General features: G+C 37.1%; 1 long non-coding RNA gene across 1 annotated transcript in view; it reads right to left on the minus strand.

Annotated features, from left to right (window-relative positions):
* Nucleotides 1-20,519, minus strand: part of LOC116650593 (uncharacterized) — a 268,500-nt gene that overhangs the window by 133,150 nt on the left and 114,831 nt on the right. The window lies entirely within an intron of this gene.

Here is a 20,519-nt window from a genome sequence, read left to right on the forward strand (position 1 = left end):
AAAATAAAACGTAAATAAATAAATAAATACACAACAATGCAAGGCAACATAATAGCTGCGATGATAAAATAATAATATAATAAAAATATTATTATTAATAGCTGACACTCAACGAATGCAAAAATAAATATGATAGTAAATCAGCAACACACACACACACACACACACACACGCACACTCGTCCTGGTTATGCGATAATGACGCCAGCCTGACGCCGTTGTTGATAACAATTAAGCTTACGAGCCGCAAACAATGAACCAAACTGACTACCGAACCAAATGCCACAACGCATCCAACTTAATCGAATGCCGTTACGGATGACACCTGGCCACAGCACCTGTTACGAATACGCTTAATTTGGGCATAATTAAAAGGTTTCAAGCAGCTCTTTAATTTAATTTGCAATGTGGTTTTTTTTTAGATTCTTAGTTGCGTTGCATACCAAAAGCTAATATTAAATATCAATAATTAGACACTGCATTATAAATATTTTATTTCATATTTATTTGCATGTTAATTTAAATAGATGTTTTTATTATATGTATAATATGTTTATTACATTAAAAAATGTTTTTTATGCTGCGTGAATTTATATGTTTAATTAATTTATATACATATATTTCTAATATATATATAGATATTTTAAAGTATAAATAACATTTTTAAATATCATAAATATATCTGTATATTAATTAAAAATTTTTAAGTTTGGTCGTGAGCAATTAAAGCCTAATGAATTATTGATAGAAAATATTGTATTATCTCTTAAAAATAGTTGAACTAATTAAATTCAATCTTTTGATTTACAAAATGTGATAGTACAGCAAGGACTCGTCGTGTGTCATAAAGTAGGCGAACTCTCTTATTGTCAGCGTATTTAAAAGCAGAGGAACATTTTTATTAACACATTTCCGATATGCATTGTTTTTTTATGCTGTCGGGTGAATTTATGTTATTTTCAGTTATTTCTTTGTTTTGGTCGCTTTGTAAATTGATTGAAGAAACTGTCGGAATTTGCAAAACATTAAAAAACAAAAAACAAAAAAAAAAAGGAGAGCAAAAAAACAATGAGACGACCTTTTTTATGCCATTCATGTCTCATACAAAGCATTTAATGAAATTATTTAATGGCATGCCATTAAAACAACAAAAGATACAACAACAACAACAACGACAACAATATATGTGGCAGTTCGCAGGCATTATTGTTGATTGAATTTTCGCGGCGTTGTGGGCGTGGCAGGCACAGAAGGCAAATGCAAACATATTTAAAAAATGAAAGAATAAAACCAAAAAGGCAAAAAAACAAACAAACTCAGACACACACACACACACACACGCACATATAAATAAATTATATTTTGCGCATGCATGTATGCGTATTGTATATATATAAATTCGAACACGCATGCATACAAATAGTATATATATATATATATACATATACGCATTGTATTTACAACTGCCAATAAATTAAATACGAGAAGATAAAAACAAAAAACGTTTCAAAACATTCCGAAAAGAATTTAAATGCAAGCAAAGCTATAAAATAAAAAACAAATAAAAACAAAAAAAAAAAACAAAAATCATTTGAGATACTAAATACAAACGAATATTTACTAGCATTTTAATTACAACATAACAAATGAGCCATTGTAAATTACAAATTTGGGTTTTTTGTTTAAATTGCATTAAGACAAATGCTGCAGCAGCAGTTGCTGCATTAGAAAGTTCTATGCAGTTTTTAGCTAAATTTAATCAAACACAAAGAACAACAACTTTCACTCGTACATAACAAATTTTACATTCTTGCAAAAACTATTCAATTTTTAACTTCAATAACGAAATGAAGAGCTAGTTGCCAGCTTCGGTGCACCGAAGATTGAATGCCTTTGCACAACAAAATATGTTATATGCAAGCTAAAACTTTCCAAAAACCTAACTCTAACCCAACATTCATTCGTGCATTCGGCATAGCTTCATTTGTGCAAGGGCATCAAAATGTCTAATATACATAAACAAATAATTAAATTGACATTCGCATTTTTAATTGTACAGCAAAACATTTTTCACTCTGCAGCCAAATATTTTGTTTGATTTCCTTTCATTTCACATTTTTCTAATTGCCCACAAAAGTATGCAACGAATTGAGCAAGCAGCAGCAGCTAATAATAATTATAATGATAATTCAATATTATAAGATTTTGGGTTCCTAAAGAAGCCACTTTTGCAATTATTACTTTAAAACAAATATATATATATATATATATATATATATATCATTTGATATATATATATATATATATATAAATATAGTACTAAATTATGAAAAGCAAAGCAAATGCGCAAAACTTCTGTTTCATTTTTTTTATGTAAACATGGCCCATTATTTAGTTTGTAAGTGAACAGTTCTTTTAAATAATCGCAAAGCAGTTGCAAACTATGCAACAAAAATACAGCGCAGTAAAATGAGAAAAAATAAGAAGACAAAGAGAAAAATCAAGCAACAATAAACAAGTTTATTTCAAAAATTTAATTCCTTTAATGTGTGTGTTTATTTATGTGGCAAAAGTCTGACGGGAGGGAATCTATGGTTCCGCTTTTATCTAATATTCTTTCAACAGATAAAAGCTACTCCTTAATACAATTATAGATGATATACTACTTATTTGCTCACTTTTAACATGATTAGCTTCTTATTTTCCAGAAGTCCTTCAACTATAAATTAAGCATAACAAAAATAAAATTCCTTTTATCGTGCCTTCATTCAAGCCGCCAGCTTAGGAATTTAGATAACCTTTTACTTTTTATCATTCCTAGGATCACGAAAATCATGTTCTTTTAATCTATATGAAAAGCATACTATGTATTCAAGAACATGAATTATTAAGATACCAGCTAATTTACATTCCCTTTAAAAAGCTTCAAGTATTCTTATAATTTCTATGGATAAGCTATTGATACAGAAAAGTATCTGCTGATATATAAAACAAGTGCAGCTACGGCATATTTGCATATATTAGGCATTTTAATATAGAATCAAGTATGCTCTTAGTACGCTAGAAATATAGTTCATTATGAAAAATCAAGTTATTCTCTTTATGCGTTTTTCCTTTTGCAGCCTTTTGAGCCTCTTCATAGTATTTCCATCAATTTGCATAATGCGATTGAATCTTTTTTTTTTTTGCATGGCATTCGCAGGCAGCAAATTGTACGCTGGCTCAAAAAGTGCGTGCATTTAATCAACTTTATGTGTGTATATACATATGTATATAAATTTATATATGTATATAAATATATATAAACTTATATATATATATTATAAACTGTAAACAGTTTGGCATTGAATGCACACACACACATTAATGAACTCTGCCACTTAACACAACCACAAGCAATTCATATTCATATGAAAAGTACCATACAAAACGCACGTTCAACTGTGCATCCATGACCGTCTCTCTCCCGAGTCACCTCCCGCAGCCATCACCGAGTCAGGCCGTTTGTACGGACTGACTGTCCATGGCTGGCTGTCCACTTGGTTCTCCTGCTGACCGTGGAGGTGTCGACTGCTAGAGCCCGTCGAGTGGATGCGGCGGCTTGGCACGCACTTAACAACAACTGATGCGACAGGTGAGAGGGGGAAGGTGAGTGTGCGGTGGTGCGGTGTCTGTTTCAGTGTAGGCGTAGTTGGTGCCTATTGTGGAGGCGTTATCCGACAGGGGATAACATGAACTATGCATGCAGCTCAGCGCCGGATTAAGCTGAACACAAAATTTAATTTTATTTAATTGCTTTTCGCAAAAGTCCATTTAAATTATAATGCGCACAAAATCATTAAAGGGAACAGCATCAAAGAGGATATTAAAGGGTGCAGCGGGTTGAATAGGGCATGAAGCAGTTGAAGCTAGCGTTTATGGATGCATATTTGTGGGGCACACACACACACACAGAGAGAGAGAGAGAGACACACACACACACAAAGAGACACACAGACAGTTGTCGAATGGTTGCATTCCTTTCATTTCGCTGCAATTAGACTGAATTTGCAACATAAACAAAAGCCGTGGAACGAGGCAAATGCGTGTGGCAGTAGGTTGCGTGGGCAGCTAGCTGATAATTTATGTAGCATAGCAATAAATTTGTGCATTGCATTTTTTTTTTGTTTTTTTTTTTTTTTTTTTTGGTTGTTGTCGTACTTTATTAACGGAATGCAATTAGCGAAATTTGTCAGTTAATGGCGTCGAGCAGCTGATAAATAAGCCTCTCAATTTAATGCATTTTAGCAATAAATAATTTTCAGCATAAATTGTACAACCGAGAAATGTGAAATTAATGCGTTTGCAATGCGAACTCATTAATAAATGGCTAAAATTAAAAGCATATTTTTTAGGCCATAATTAATTGCAGTCAGCAGTTTAGAAAACTAGGTCTCTGAGAGCCCTTGAGGCAGCTGCTGCTGCTGCTGCACAAAATGAACAACGGCCCAAAACCAAATAAATAGGCAACAATTAAGTGCTGGACAGAAAAAAAAAAATGAAACAATAAAAAAAGTAAAAACAAAACAGTTTTAGCCGTAATTACAATGGCTGGCTCAAAATTGCAGTCAAGTTGAGCAATTACCAAAAAGGAATTGTTCAATTGTTGTATGTTTCTCAATGTTGCAAAGCCTCGACAATAGCTAGAATCGAGGCGAACGGGGCAGAGGCAAGAATAGAGCAAGAGTGAGAGAAATTTAGACAGAGAACGGAAGAGAAAGAGAGCGAAAGAGAGGGAAATAAACAATCTTACGCGAATGTAGCAAGCCTTGACAATAACTAGAATGTGGGGCAACATCGAAAGGTACAGAAGAAAGAATGGACAGAGAGTGTGAGCGATTCAGCTAGAGGAGAAAAAGACAGAGAGAGGATTAATCAGGCAGAGAGAGAGAGAGCGAAATACACACGCTAAGAACACAAAGGGTTTCCTCATTAGAGCATGGCTAATGAACTTATACTGGGGATTCGAACCCTACAGTATGCTTACTTTTACATAGGAAATAGATTAAGTTCTAGCTTAATAAAAGAAATGATAGATTTACTATTTATTAAGCCAAAGCCAATTTGATGCTGTCAAATATTTAGCTGCAAACGAAATTAATAAATCACTCAGCTGGCTGACACCGTTCAATCAATTAAGTCAGCTGCAACAAATTGAGTCCAGGTAAAGCTGATTGTTTACAACACACATATCCTATCTTTGACACTTGTTCTTGCTCATCTCATCAACTTGATTCGATACATATATTTTTTTGGCATGCTGCCTTTTCTCATCATCAATTTCGATGTGAACTCATTTGATAAAGTGAAATTCCGTGACGCACTATCTGATGGGGTCAAAATGGTGGGCACACAGGACGCACACAGGCAGCGCTTTATGTGGCTTGTTTATGTCATGTTCACAGTTTCGTTTTGGTTCACAATTAAGTCTGAGCAACTAATTATGGCGGGTGCTTATGTTTTATGCTTACGTTTGCTTAATTGTAAATTATAAGCTCATAATTCAGGGCGGACAAACAGTGGCAACAACAGCCGCAGCAGCAGCACCAGCAGCGGGCGAAAGCATATGAAGCACATTTTAATACTCCCTGGACACACATCAGCCACGCCCCCTTCGCGCACCCAGTGGCAGGAAGCTTTGTCTTGAGCTCTATATTTCAGTTGCTTTGTTGCTTGTTCTCAATAAAAATCTCATTCGCTGACGCATAACTTTTAGTTTTAATTAGTTGTATTATCTCCCTTGTTGCCTGCTAATTGCTTTATTGCTTCAGTCTGCATCCTCGATAATACACTGTTTCGGGGGCATGTCCTTGGCATCGTCTTGTAGTTCGCCGTTTGAAATCTTTTTGTCGCAACTTTATCAGCATGTCCCTGTTGACATTTATTGATTTTTGTCGTCCCTTAGCTGCTTGAAAAATGAAAACAAAAATCTGCCAAACAACAACAACAATAAATCGAGTCAGCTGGCAATTCATAAACCCCAACAACATCATCAACAACAACAACATTTTTCTGACCTACATATGCTCGCTGCTTGACTCTGAATCTGACTCGCATCTTGGGCGTCTGTCTTTTCGATAGCGCCACTGTCGAGACTCTCTGCTCATGTCAGAGAAAACAAGAAGCAATCTGTGGCAAAACTCATAGCACCGAAGATTGGATACACTTGTTATAGATACCTAGATACCTTATGTCAATACGTTATTTATTGTCATTGTCATTGTCATTGTCATTGTCATTATCATTGTCAGAGTCATTGTCAGAGTCATTGATAGTGCCAAATAAGTATAATCAATGTTATTATATTTCCTAACACAATTATTACTGATCTGGAATTCGAACTTAAATCCCATAAATAGGTATATAGGTAATCTTTAGATTTAATATTAAAATTCTGATATTTTCTTTCGAAAATTAAAATCAGTATTAAACATTATTGATCCCAATGTGCCCATACACATAAAAAAAACTATATAATTGTGTATTAAATTGCTTTAAATATTCTTTAAAAATTCTTGATAGGATCAGCATACTTTATGGGAAAGGGCATGCGAAATGGAAGCCACAGGAGATATGTTTTTTTTTGGGTTTGTCGTCTTACCCCTGCCGTCTCGTATTTTATTTTATCGCCAATTTTGGCGCATTTTCGCATGGGGTTGGCACAGGCACACACCACCCCGCTTAGCTAAGCTAGCCCCCGTAAGCCCTTGGCGTTGCTTTAGCTACTATCGACAAAAGATTTGGAGGCAACTTTGTGCGTTGCATGTCGCAAGTCGCTTTTAGTTTTTAGTTGTGTCTCGGGCATCCGTTGCGTCAAGTTTCGTTTCAGTTTGTTTGTTTGTTTATTTGTTTCGCTATGCTTTGGTTTGCTTTCCTTTGCGTATGAGTGCGTTGTCGTCGTTGGCACAAGTTGTGTCCTGCCACGCCCACCGTCGGGAGCGCGCACACATACGCACACAAACTCGCACACTTGAGGACCAAAAGTCAGCGTACTCTCATTTCATTCACAAGCAATTTATTCGTCCATTAGACGATGATACGACGGCAATGCGAGCGTTTGTCCTGCCCTTCTAGGATTACAGCTGCTGAGCTAAGTGAGTGTGTGTGCGTGTGTGTGTGAGTTTGTTTTGCTTTTATTTATTCTCTGTTTTTGCTGGCCGTTGTCTCGTGTCCTCTTTGTTACGCTTAAGTGTGCGTATATATAAATATATATATATGTGTGTGTGTGTGTGTGTGTGAGTGAGCGAGTGTGTTAGGATTTCCCCTCCATGTGTCGTTGTGTAGTGTCTAAATAAGTTGAGAGTCAACTTACAAAGTAAACCAAAGATTCTTAATTGGAATTTTACAAATTCGTTGGCTCCTGCTTTTTACATGCATGTGTTTGTGTGCGTGTGTTTGTGCTTGTGTCTGTGTGTGTGAGTGTGTCCTTGTCCTGCCGCTGGGCTGCTCAAATAACTTATCGCTAGCATAGTTGCATATATGAAAAATGAAGGCATGAAGTAAAAAAAAATAAAAATAAAAATAAAAATAAAATAAAAACAACAACGCATAGAAAGTAAAACTTAAATAAGTATATGTAACTTATAGGGTAGGTTTGCTCAGGCAGCAAGGGTGTGTGCGGGGTGTGTTGCCCCGCAGCGATAAGTGAAAAATTTCTACGTCTTTTGAGCAAGGATTACAAATTTGCAGCATCTTGAGTTTTTGTCTAATTCGAAGGGTTTGCTTGCTGGCAAACGGGGGTAAGAGTTGGGGGCTTATTTCTTCGCTTATCCCATGTGAAGTTCCCTTCTGATGTATGTGTGCGTGCTTGTGTGTGTGTGTGTGTGTGTGTGTGTATGTGTGTGCGCATGCCGACCGTAGGATTGACTGGGATTTACACCAGGCAACAACGTGACAGCTGAGGGAACCCTTGAAGGTTTCGTATGCCTTAGATTGATCGAAGAGCTTTGCGACATAAGCTGCCAGAGAGTGTCGCGTGGAAATCAAAATCGGAATTGGGTTACAATAAATGACAAAGGTTTACGTGTTATCTGAATAGGGTAGGTCACAATCGCTAATCCGATTAGAATTATGCCTGAGCTGGGCTTCAGATGGATGTTAACTAGTGGTGCTTTCTAGTTACCATAACAATTCAATTATATTTTGGTTCAATACAAAAACTAAAACTTTACCTCTTCTATTTTTTAATTTTCTAATCTAGCTTCTGTAAGGCTTCTATACTACTTCTCCCATTTTGAGCTGCTTATTAGATAACTTCCAACTGCTTTAACTAAGCCCAGCTAAGGGCTTTAAGGAACATCCTATAGAAGTGTGTCGTCTTCTTATCCCACAGAATGCAACAGACCGGCAAGGCTCAAGGCTCGACAAATGGACAAAGAATAAGAATGCCTAGCAGAGCAGATCCTAACTTACTCTGGCCTAATGTTATTGTTAACGGCTTAATGGAGCATTCCATCATGGGGATAGATGTAACTTCTACTCATCCGCAAGCCAGCGTGGAAACAGCAATAATAAAGATTATACACGGGCAATAATTACTAGATATCCCTGTTGTTGTTGTGTATGTCCTGCAGAACAGCTGGCAAGGACGCAGTCGCCTGTCGTCCTGGCAGGCAGCTTCTACTTGTCCTTGCCGCTGGCTTCGTCTTTCAGCAGCGCCTTTTTACGCTCGAGGTTTCGCGGTTCGTTTGCGTTGCGCACTATATGTGTGTGTGTGTGCGTGTGTAGGTATGTGTGTGATTCAGGACCATCGTAATATGCACCTAATCCTTTTTACAAAATCATAATTACACAAAGCACAGAGCGTAATCACAGCAACGCAGCAGCAGCATCAGCAGCAGGAGCAGCAGCAGTTGTAAAACCAGCAACAGCAGCATCAGGATAAACAGCAAGGACTTTGCGCGCTGCGTCCCCACTTCTTCCACTTATTCCACTCTTCCCCTCTTGCAACTGCTCTCTTCTAACATTCGCTTAGTTCGCTACTTTCAGTTTTAATGCCTTTAATACCAGTTTTCATAACTCGTGCGCTCACTGGGGCGCACAAACCCAGCAATTAACGCCAACAACGACCCCATTCTGGACAAGAGGGCGCATAGTGTGGCGGCCCTATGTGCCAGGGTTGCCGAGCATCGATATTCGCATAAAGGACGCAGCCTTGAAACACCAATGCCCAGAGCAGAGCAGACCAGACCAGACCAGACCAGGACAGGCGCAGAACAGTACGGCACATAACAGACCATCAATTAATCAAAGGCCAGACAACAACTCAACCTCAGTCACGACTCAACTCTTTATATTATTTTCTGTTTTTCGCTAGGGAAATCCAAAACCAAATAGGGGTTTTCCCTTTACTCGCCTAATCAAGCGCGCAATAACGAAAAATTATAAATTGATATAAATTTTTAAAAAATGAATTGCGCGTTCCCATTTCTCGCTCCCTTTTGTATGCGTTTGCCACTCTCAGTGTTTGTGACATTTGACAATAAATATTTTTTTTTCATTTGGTTCCCTTTAAATTATATAGCACGGCCATGGCGAGGCGGGGTGGGGCGGGTCAAAGGGCGTGCAATGATGATGGATGACTCTGTGTTCAGTTTTGTTGTTTTTTTTTTTTTTTTTCAACCGTGCACAACAGATTGGCCGTGGATTTATTTTCGGTTTGATCTTGGGGTTGCTTCGGATCTGGCTTTGCATATGAGCTTGAAATTTTACAACAGAACAGATAGAAAGAAATCAAAATTAAATATAAATTAATTAAAAATTAATTAAATGAATTACAGCGGCTGCCGTTGCCTATCTAACTGCTGCTCTGTGTGGCATGTGGGCCAAATGAATCATACGAAATATGACAGACAGTTGCTCGAAACTTTTGATTCTCTCATGAGGGCGCGCACAGATTGCTAATGAATTGAATGTGAGTTATACATAAAAGAGACCGTCTATAATGATTCGAAAGTAATGTGAGGGATCAGTGATTGATCTATGGTTGACATACTAAGTCAGAGCAATTAGGATGAGTATTCAACAAAGATGATGGGTGTTTGCCTAAAGCGAAGGGCAGCTAAAGGATATGAAGGCAGCATAAGAGCAAGAAGAACGTGAACATTCACAAAGTTGCGACTTAAGCTTTAATATGCTTAAAATACCAACAAAGAGAGACTTTGACCCTCTCTTTTACAGCTAAGCAACTTACTGAAAACATTTAAATCCTCCCTTCTTTCATTTATTTGTTAGCTCCAAATTTCTTAGCGCCTAGACAACATTTCCATAGTCCCTTTACATAATTTAGCATATCAATTCGTCTGCATAAATATTGCAATGTGCATTATCTGTGTTCGAGCTCAAATCTATGTGTTCCAGGACTTTGCCAACTGGAGCTGGAACTGGGATTGAGGCTGGGCAATATCTCATGTACATTTGCCTGATGTCAGGCTAAAAATTTATGCACATGCAGTCGCCTTCGATAGACTTTTTCGACAGCAGGCCTTGCACATTGCTTTTTTTTCTACTCGTTGTTGTTGCTGTTGTGTCTGTTGTTTTTGTATTTTGTTGCAGTTGCGGCTGTCGTTTTATCAACACTGGGAGGGAGCAAAAGTCGCTAAACTTTTGCCACATACAAAAAAAAAATATATATATATATAAATAAAAATAAAAACAAATAGACACAGGGAAAAATTGTTATTGGATTTAGCGTGTCGCATGGCGGCGCTTACAGCTAGTTTTTGAACTCTTTTGTTGTTGTCGATTGTCAGTTGGTTAGCTGCCGAAGTTGTTGTTGTTGTTTTTGCTGGCATTGTGCCAATGGCTTTTTCAATTATACTAATGACATTCAAAAAGAATTTGTAGATGTGCCAAACGAAATGTCTGCATACAAATAGCGTGCGCCATTTTGTATGATCATCACACATGTGAGCTCTCCCGCCCTCTCTCTCGCTCCTTTTGGACTTTATCCACATATTCCATACCGCCCAGTATACCCTGTACATTTACCGCATTAGTGGGTATCAATGTGTAAACATGTTGGCAAACGAAAAGCTCAGATTATGTATTTTAATCAAGAGATATAGAGAAGTTTTTATAAAACTATCAGTAAACTTCCTCTTTTTAATTTGATTCCTTGTTTGGGGTTTTTGTTAAATGAATCAAACTTTCAGGTATCGTAAAAGAAAAAAAAAAACTATCAACGTTTTTGAAGCTCAACAATTTAAAGGATATTCTGCAGTCAGATATTCAAGGTTCTTTTTGGTTTTAGCTGTTTTTGTTGTTGGCGGCGCTGACGGCAAATAAAAACAATTTGCGCCAAATTAAACTTATGAGGCATAAAGATATTTTTGGCTGCTGCCGCTGTTGCCCGTTAATGCCACACAACAAAAACAACAACAAGAAGAAGGCAGCAAGAAAAGGGCCGCACAAAAAGCTTTGACAATGCGAAGAGGAGCTTCAGCAGCAGCCCAGGAGCCATGTGGTGTATAGCAACAGACACACACACACACCCAAGCGCATTAAAGTACATACATGTATCTATCCATGTTGTATCTATGAGTGTCTATATGTGTAAAAATAATGCCAAAACAACAGCAACTGTGGCAAGTTATAAATCTAGACAAGACTTCTACATAAACACAAACACAGACACATAGACACCCTTCATGCAGGCATATCCTAAGACAAGCCGTCACATAGAACGTGGCAATAACAACAACAACAGCAGCAACAACAAAAAACAACATCGCTTTGGCCAAAAGACCAAAGTCAACGCTGAGAAAGGATATTAAAGATTAAATGATATAAGCGAAAAGTTGGGGTTTCCCCCAAGCACCCCATCCCGCCCCTGCGCCGCACATGTGAAATCTGAGCTAAGGGTTGGCGATTTGGTTGTCGTAGATATAAACATGATGCGTCGTGTGTGACATTGAAAAGGATAACGGCAGCAGCAGAGGCAAGGACGAGAACACGAGCCGCTCCCCGTGTGACTCCCCAACTGTGGCCTCCATTCAGCTCTGCGTATCTAATTAACCGCGTGCGTGGCGCATCATAAATCGTTCCCTGCACATGCCCATTAAAATATGTGCGTAATAAAAGCACTAAAATCTAAGAATAACGTTCCCATATTCGTCAACATTTCGCGAAACTTTAGATATTAACCAGTTTTTATAGTTTTTATTTACCAGATTATAGATATAGATATAGATATAGATATAGATATAGATATAGATATAGATATAGATATAGATATAGATATAGATATAGATATAGATATAGATATAGATATAGATATAGATATAGATATAGATATAGATATAGATATAGATATAGATATAGATATAGATATAGATATAGATATAGATATAGATATAGATATAGATATAGATATAGATATAGATATAGATATAGATATAGATATAGATATAGATATAGATATAGATATAGATATAGATATAGATATAGATATAGATATAGATATAGATATAGATATAGATATAGATATAGATATAGATATAGATATAGATATAGATATAGATATAGATATAGATATAGATATAGATATAGATATAGATATAGATATAGATATAGATATAGATATAGATATAGATATAGATATAGATATAGATATAAATATAGATATAGATATAGATAGATATAGATATAGATATAGATATAGATATAGATATAGATATAGATATAGATATAGATATAGATATAGATATAGATATAGATATAGATATAGATATAGATATAGATATAGATATAGATATAGATATAGATATAGATAGATATAGATATAGATATAGATATAGATATAGATATAGATATAGATATAGATATAGATATAGATATAGATATAGATATAGATATAGATATAGATATAGATATAGATATAGATATAGATATAGATATAGATATAGATATAGATATAGATATAGATATAGATATAGATATAGATATAGATATAGATATAGATATAGATATAGATATAGATATAGATATAGATATAGATATAGATATAGATATAGATATAGATATAGATATAGATATAGATATAGATATAGATATAGATATAAATATAGATATAGATATAGATATAGATATAGATATAGATTAGAGTGTTTTTAAATTTTAGTTATTTATCGAAACCACTTTTCAGAACACCCCCAAAAGAGCAGAAATTAAAAGGCCTAAATTTCTAGGAATACATTAGAGTGTGGCCATACTTCATGTTCATATTTAAATATCAACATATCATATGGCTGACAGTTTTGAATAACCTTGGCCACATTAATTATTAGGCGCTACTTGAAATATTATTTTTTTTTTTTTTGGGGAAACTTTAATCATTTTGACCCCAGAAAACTTTAACAGCAACACTGCAGAGCATAGTTAAACGAAACTCTGGGACCACATGTGAGCACTTGTAATTATAATTTCCACTTATTATTTCTCGTGCTTTTTGTTTAATGTTAATGTAAAGCAGCAAAGCTGTTTTCGACATTTTTGCGACAATTAAATTACTTTTCTCGGCCAGACATTTTTGGGTGGTTCCATATACCACCCACAGTGTGTGTGTGTTTGTGTGGCGTGTCATGTTGTGTGCATATTTACAATTTCATAATTTTCCATAGTTTTGTATGAAAAAGTTTGTGCGCCGCAGATGTCCTGCTGTGCGTATGCGGCTTTATGCCATACAAATTATATGAGCTTTTTGTATTTTAGCGAATTCTCGTATAAGGCCAAGCTTGAGTGGGAGATTGAAAGGTGTTCAAAGTGCAGTTCTATAGAGGAATACCATAGACTGTCGATATGAGGTCTATTCATAGTGCTTTACATTCTATAAAAATAATTAAATCAGAATTTTAATTTTGATAATGATATTGTTTTGTGTTGATAATGATATTAATTTATTCAATACTCTCAAGCTATAAAGTGAATAGATTGAGTTGAGAATATAATTATTAAAAATTCAACATATTTAAAAATATGTTCTGTTAATATGTTGATGAGCAACTGAAAAGCAAGCTGTTTTTTTAAATTAATTGATTACAAAATAATTAATTAAAAATTCAGACAGCTCTTATAAAAATAATTATTGAGTGATGATTGTTATTAAAAGAAATAAATATATATTATTAAGCAAATATTTCTTGAAATGGTTAGAGAAATTTTTTAAATAATGCCATGCGTCTCCTTTGATAATGATATTCAGCATATAAGAGGCATATATACTTCTATGTTCATTAATTAATAGATCCATCATCCAATGTCAACCACTTGAAAGAACATGCGCCTGCTTTTAACTTTGATTATGTTATATACGGTCTCGTATAGTTCACTTGCAGGTCTACCTTATCAAAGGTACACTTCATCTGGCAGCCTGGCATGCGGTTATACATCAACATAATTGCAAGTTGTTTGCTCGCTGAAAGCATTTTGCGAATGTTTCCGAATGTTGTATTGAGCTAACCCCTCTGCCAAAACCGGCTGCAGTTATATACAGGCACACCGCACGCTGAGTGGCAAAAACTCAACAATATGTTGATCCCCGGGCAAAGTGAGTGAAAACAGGAGGCGTTTTCCATCATCAAGCAACCCTGCGCATAGTGCACGACACAGGCCCAAAAAAAAGGAAGAACAACAAAAAACACAACTAAGTGTTTTGCCGATTTGGGCAAAAACACCCCATTGATATTTCATTAACGCTTCAACACGACCACGCCCCTCTCTAGCGGATTGTCAATTACAGTTGCCAGAGGCGCCGCCACTTAATTGCTGAGAAATGGAGAGATGGAGTAAGGATGAGAGAGAGAGAGAGAGAGAGTATGTGATTCAATTCATAAAATTTGTTAATCAATGCAGCTGCAAAATTCCTGCTCTCTTCCTCTCTCCCTTACCCATTTTTATGTGCTCTAATGAGGCAATGCACTCACTGTCTATCCAGCTGTCTATCTGAACTGTCTCGCACTGGCTGATCTTTTGGGCGCACAAATCTCTTAAGTTTAGCGGAAGCTATGACAAGTCAAGTCATTATCCTGCCAGCCTGTTCAACTCCCTGGCGCTGCCTCTCACTCCCTGTGGCACAGCCTTGTGGCATGGGTGGCCATTCCTTCATTCGGTTCCGTTCCGTTCGGTTCTGTTCCGTTCTGCCCTGCTCTGCTCTGCATGTGCTGGCGTGTTGACGCAGTAATTACCAGATGATGGATTGTTGCCTAGCGTTTAAATTTAATTTCTCTGGCATTTGGCGCGTTGTAGGTTTACCAAATGGATTCGAGAAATGCGTGCACGCATTTTGTTGCCTGCCACGGCGCCGCCTGCCCAAAGAACTGTGAAATTATCTACAGTATCTGCGAATGCATGCCTGTATCTGTGTGTGTGTGGGCCAGGAAGCGGAAGTTAAGTAATGTGTCAGTCAGTCAGCCAACCAGCTGAGGTAGGCACATACACAAATACATATTCCGGGGCGGAGTCGACTTCCCACACAGGAAAGTAAATTGGGCCTGGGTGCGGGTGCGGGTGCGAATCCCCGACAAAGTTAATGATAATGCCATAAGGCATCCGAGTGCAACATTTGTTACTTTAATGCAAAGGCATTTTAATAATTGCCAAGGCGAATACCAGATGACAACATATAAGTGAATATTTAAAAAGTTGTAAGCAAAAAGCTAAAGGAAGTGCCAAGATTTCATATGAAAGTCTTTGATGTTTTGAGAAGGAGCTACAAATCACTTTGAGCACTCATGAATCTTTTTTTTATTCTAAAGATTCTCCAAAAGAGAATAAGCTCAGGTGTGACGAGAAGCATATGGGAGTGTAAAATATAAAATTAAAATAAAAACTAAAAATATTTCTATGTATTTCATTGCCTTGTGTAAAATGTTGTGTTTGTATATTTTTTATAGGTTTTATCTTTACGATCTGATTCCTTCCTGTTGACTTAACTCTCAAAACTCTACCACACACACACACTCTAACATACTTGCCACAAATTCAACGATCATTAATGCCACAAGCAGCGATGCATATCGAACTGGCATACATTATTTTGTTGTTTTGTATTGTATTTGGGAATCGTTGCACGCACTTCTTTAAATAGTTGCGACCGCCCGCATTGCTCCATAAATTGCCTATTGGTTCGCATTCTTATAGACCACACCTTTCACACTCTGGCATTATAAAATAGCTCACGCAACAATCAATTGAATTAGATGCTCGCTGCAATTTAAGATTTCACACAAAACACACAACTGACGGGGGCGGCACAGCTCTCTCTCTCTCTCTCTCTCTCTCTCTCTCTCTTGCTCTCTGGATATGTAACACCTTTCATCTAATCGAATGTGAAAACAATGCGCAAAACCACAAAAAGGTTTCAACATGCCGCACAATAAATTATGCATGGCTGCGAGAGGATCTTTCAACAGGGGCCCGAAAACTCTATAGCGCAACAAATTAAATAACATGCCTCAGATATATATCAGAGTGGGAGAAAGAGAAGGAGAGACTGAGAAAGAGAGAGTTGGTTGCGTTTTCGATTTCGTTTGTGGCACATTTGCCACATTTGCCACATTCTACCTGCGACGTCAGCGACCCAGCTCAACGTCATTGCTGCCCCATCGAGGCTCGTCATTGTCTCGTAACTGCCGCTGAGTGCGTTGGCGTTGGCGTTGGCATTGGACATTGATGGTGGTCCTCTGGCTGCCGCTCCTGGGCATAATTTGTAATGTCCGACACGTCAGAGGTGGTGGGCAGCAAGGGCAGCGAAGGTAGCGGCGACACGGCGACACGGCGCTGCAGGTGCACGCTTCACGCACTTTGTGGCCAACTCCGTCACAGGAAACTGGCAGCGAGCGGCGCAGTTGAATTTCTAATGAGACGAAGGAGGCCAATGAGCGAACGGGTCTCATTATGTAATAAAAAGGCGTAGGCATCGTGCCGAGAAACAGGAACTGGACTCTTAGATTGACCCCATACACACAGCAAGGTTCTTGCTTGGCATGTGTGAGCACGCATTTACAAGCTTTTTATTAAATTAAAGTGTGTGTAATAAGGCGCCAATGAACTTGGGGCACGCAATCTACTGTTTACCCTTACCCCAACCCAAGCCCGGCCTAATCGAGGCATTCAAGGAAACGGCATACAAAAATGTCATAGTAATTATGACGTTGGGTTTATGGAAATGTTTAGGGCATAATGTTTAGCATACGCGTAACGCCCCGTTGCTAATAATATTAGAAACAAGGGCCGGGTTAACCAATAAACCGGCATTTATATGGGTGTAAGCATTGTGTGGAGAAAAAACTTAAATGAGAAAAGTGAAAGTAACGATATGCTCAGAGAAGAACAAATAATGAGTATACTAAAAGTTTATAAGATTGACAAAATGTTATACAAAACTTATCCACATTAAATCATTAATTTTTCTAACATTATTCATTTTGCTTGTCAAATCTTAAATCACATATCAAATAAAGCTTCAGGCTAAGTCAAGTATAAAACATAAAATAAAATAAATATGTGCATATATTTTTTTTATTTATCCCATTAATTCAAAGATTATTTAACACTTATCTGAGCCAAAAATAAATAGCCTCAAATGCTTTCTAAATATTTGCTTGTGTTTGAGCGAAAATTCTGCCCATGACAGCTTTTACAAACTAAGTTTTAAGTTTCGTGCTTTTGTTATTGTGAGTCTGATTACGTCATCCAAGTGTTTCTGTTATCGTTAGGTAATTAAGGTAACTTTATTATACTCATATATATACATATGTATATATATTTATATATAGCCAGCTTTGATACGAGTGTGTAAGCCATGTTAAGCGTGCTGCTGTTTCATTCCCCTTGCCAAATAAACACAATTTATGACACTCGCATATCAAAATCTTGCACTGACAACACACAATACAGATATCTCTCTATCTCACTCTTACATAGACTATCTCGCTCAATCGCTCTCTCTTTCACTCTCTCTTTGCTTGTGTCTATAGTAAGCGTTGTATTTTCTTGGCTTGTGCCTTCGATATGCCCACATCAAAAGCATTTCATATAAAATAAATAGCATTTTATGATGGCAAAATATGTACATATATATGCATAAGAGAGGGCCAGAGCATAAAGGAGAGATAGAGAGGGGCAGAGAGAGAGAGAGAGAGAGAGAGATATGGTCCAACTAATGGCTGTAGAGAAACTACTTCAATTTAGTGGAAACCTTGCAAGTGCGAGTGTATGTTTTGGCCCGTTTCACTTTTTGCATAATATTATTAGAGAGAATTTTATGCAAATAGTGGATACAAGTTTATTATACTGTTTATCAATTGATTTGATCTTAAGCACTCTCGTATATTTATTACGCACACACAAGCTCACACGCGAACAGGACTAAAGGAAGTTGCACGGAAATCACAGTAACATATTTCGATTCCCGCATTGCGCCCTGCGCCCCGTTTCCTTAGTTCCCTAACCCTGGCCATAACCTAAGATGTTATGTAAGTTCAATAAAAGAGCAGGAGACTTCAATATATGCATTTGTGTGTGTTTGTGTGTGTATGAGTATGTCTCTAAAGCTCTTAACTGATTGTTTGTCTTGCCAACTGCCACTAGACATGGTTTGTACTCGATACTTGGGCTACTTGGCAAAATATTTCGCAACTATTTTCTATATTAGAAGCACACAGCACAGCAATTCAAACAGTGGCCATATAGACAAAGGTGTAGCTGTGATTGTGTGTGTGTGTGTGTGAGTATTGTTGATATTTATTTGAATCTTGACTGTCTCCTACATCCTGTGTATACATATGTATCTATCTATATATGTTTATCAAGTCGCTTTTGCTCTGTACCAAGCGAATTTCATTTGAAATTGAACTTGTTTTTGCGCCAATAAATTGTATAGCCAAAGTATTTTGATTGCGTTTGCAGAGAAAGGGAGAGAGAGAGAGATAGAGGGAGAGAGAAAAGGGGGGAGGCGGAGAGAGAAAGAGAATTGCTTTGGCTTGTTGTTACCACCAAAAACGTGTGCTGTACTTATTTCCGGCTCACAAATGGAACACAGAAACTAAAAACTAGACATCGAGCTAAATGCTAAAGCAATAGGCTAAAAGTAAATCAACAGTAAAGGCAACTAAACCAAGTGGAGCATGGGTTGGACAGCGGGGTGTCCAAAGGAGGGGTGTGCGGTAAATGTTCAATTGAAGAGCGGGTTTAGCAAGTTTAACAGAAAGTTTTCTATTTTTTATTGGACCTACTGTGTGTGTGAGAGTGTTCTGTGCCGTAATCTCGTTTGAGCAATTCAAATAAATACGACGATCTATTTGTTAGGGGCGTCAAAGGAAAAGTGAATGTACTAATTTCTCAATTGAAATCTAGAGAATCAAATGCATATATCAGTTGAAAGTTAGGCGAGAGAAAACTAGAGCTACTACGAAGACGGAATACACTAAAATTCAGGCAATTAAATAGGGGCATGTGGGAAAGTATTAAGAATATTTTATAAAAATTTAATTAGAGTGAGCAAAAGTGCAGGATGTGTATCAAATTTCTTCTTCGCTTACAAAATAGCATATTTTAAAAAGTACTTGAGAGTTAGGTGAAAGCATATCGTGGAAAACAACAACATATTTGAAATGCACTGAAATGAATGAAAATTAAAATACGAGATTGCTTGATTCAAATAATTGGAAGCATTTCAAAATAATTTATTTGTGTTTTACATATGTGCCGATGCGCCATGTATTTTAATCAGAACATTGTTAAGAGTTGTGAGTTTTGCGAAAGCAAAGCAAGGGGAAATACAATAAGTACAAATTTTTTGAAGTAATTTGTATTACATGTTTCCATCTTTTTCATTTCTCAAGATCATCAAACTGCTTGGGAAAGCCGCAATGCTGAAAAACTTTGGCTGCTGTTTAGTTTGTTTGCATGGCATAGCATTGAGGAAAACTTTTGTGCTGTGGCTTTAAAACTAAACACTGCACTTATCTATTGAGCAGCATCAGCAACAGAGGGATGTCGAAACTACCAAAAACTATCCAAAAAGAGCGCCCTCTCCTCACATTAGGAACTCAGCTCGAAACTTGCCAAACGACTTTCAATGGCCGCCTTCCATTATAACACTCATTTGCAGTATTTCCGCCCGTAGGGTGGTAAGGAGTTGGGTGCAGGGATTGGATAAATGGGCTGGTCGATTGGCAAGCTCGACTTTTACGCTTTGCCGGGCGTGCAAACAAACAAATCAACTTTGGATAATTATTGCACATCAATCGTTCAGTGTCTGGCAGCTGCCGAGTCAGCTCCAAGTTTCGCAACAAAACAAAGTACACAACAAGGCCAGGGAGCTGGCAACAAGGGGGGCGTGCAACGTTACAGGAACAGGCCAAGTTTGGATGCAGCATCAACAGCAACAGCATCAGCATCAGCATTGGCATCGGCATCGGCATCGAGTAATGCCCTGAGGTGATGATTCTCTGTGCATTTGGTGAAAAGTTTTCTCTGCGG

This window comes from Drosophila virilis, chromosome 3, assembly GCF_030788295.1.
Source record: "Drosophila virilis strain 15010-1051.87 chromosome 3, Dvir_AGI_RSII-ME, whole genome shotgun sequence".
NCBI lineage: Eukaryota > Metazoa > Arthropoda > Insecta > Diptera > Drosophilidae > Drosophila > Drosophila virilis.